This window comes from Belonocnema kinseyi, chromosome 5, assembly GCF_010883055.1.
Source record: "Belonocnema kinseyi isolate 2016_QV_RU_SX_M_011 chromosome 5, B_treatae_v1, whole genome shotgun sequence".
Taxonomy (NCBI): Eukaryota; Metazoa; Arthropoda; class Insecta; order Hymenoptera; family Cynipidae; genus Belonocnema; species Belonocnema kinseyi.
In genome coordinates, this window is record NC_046661.1 from 63,298,087 (window position 1) to 63,299,989 (window position 1,903).

The following is a 1,903-nucleotide window of genomic DNA, read 5'->3' on the forward strand; positions in this document are numbered from 1 at the left end:
AAATATCTCATGGGGCGTTCATTTGTTTTTCTCGAACATTTAGGCAGTGGCAAATTTTTTAACCAGTGAGGCTTGTATGAAGCTACATTTTGGTTCCGATTTATTCGTTCGTTAATATTTTCTTGATTTCCTTTGAGATCTAAGATACGCTTTTCGTGTATCATTTTTTCGGATATTAAAGAGGCTTGATTTGTCATTATTTCGGTCGTTTCATGTGAAAGTCTGATTGTGCGGTTATCAATGTGATCTATTTGTTCCGATAAATTTGCTCCTTGATGTATACATGCCGCTTCCTGTATATTTATTAATTCATGCATATTTTTATCTAATATTTTATCAGCATTACGGATTTTTTTCCCGTGTTAGATGCAATTTCGTTTATTTTTACGTTTAGATCATTAGAGGGTTTTAAGGATTCCTCAATCGTGACTCGTAATCGGGTTAATTCTTCGACATTTGTTCTTTCTCTCGATCCCATCAAACTTGTTTGTTTTCTCTGGGTTATTCTAAAAGATATGTCTTGGTTTCGTGAGGTTGTCGTTACACTAGCACTTAATCCGCGACTTTTTCTTTCTTTAATTTCCAGTGCTTTTGTTAAAATTGATCTTTCTTCCGGAGTTAATCTATCTACTTCCGGATTAAGCAAAAATTGATTCATGGGGTGATTTGGAGGTGAGTTGCTATCGCGATGGTTTAAACTCACGCTGGATCCGAAGTCTGACATTTTGTAAAGATTTTGTTTAAATTTTTACTTGTGATAAGAATAAAGAAAACGGAGGGATTTAAATATTTTTCAACACTTACCCATCTCCTTCTTTATAATCCAAATTTCAATATGTAGAAAGTTCTGATGCTTTTTCCCAAAAATAATTTAGTTGGAATAAACAAAAAATTGTAGTTAACTTTTTCTCACCTTATTGTTTGATAGCTTCACTCACTTCTAAAAGAAATGAAAAAAAAAAGAAAATCGATCCAATCTCAAACACCTTTAGCAGAATAAAAAAAAAAATATTACAAACTTAATATACATAATAAAACATAAAAGTTCAGTTTTATTTTAAATATTCCAAAATATACACAATTCTTATGGATAGGTGTTCTCATGATGAGATTCTAAACTTCAAATGATACTTTCAGATGACCGCTAAGGTTCGCTCAACTTAAGTGAGTTTCAATTGCCCACTAAAATCAATTAGGTTTGACTTTCCATCGAAATAAATTGTTATTTCTCTTCAGTAGAGGTGGCTTTGAAAGTGCAATGTTTACAATTATGCTCCTGTATGTATCTCTATATCAGAGGGTACGTTCTATGTTGTCGTCCGTCATTACGATAATTATTTCTTTCGATTTAATTTGAAAATACTTGAATGACATTCATACCTAAAACGCAAGGTTCATTTAAGTTTGGCATTATAATATATAGTGCTTTGACACGGCGGCATCCCCATACAATGCGAGCACGTATTCTGTTTATTGACATTTGCCGATTTTCGTACAGCGAAATATATATTTGCAAGAGAAATTGGCAGTTTACGAATTCACGAATATTTTGTGAGAAAAATTGAGTCGAAATCAGATTCAAATTGCTACCTATGTCCAATATAGAATTTACAGGGCAATGTTCATTGATTACTCGATTTCTGGAATTGTACATTTTTTAAAATATTTTGTTTCATAATTTATATTTTATTATGAGACTTTCTTAATTTTAATTTTAATCTCAGGAAGCTGAGTGTCGTGCCCCCTTGTTGGGCACCAGATGAAACATTACCGTTCTTGTAGCGAGATTGTGTACGGTCTTCAAAACCACAGGTAGGAAAATATATTGAATCACATGGAGGCAGAAAAAAGAAATGTAATACTTACTTATCAAGAATTGTAAAGGGTTTCTTGTAACCGTAAC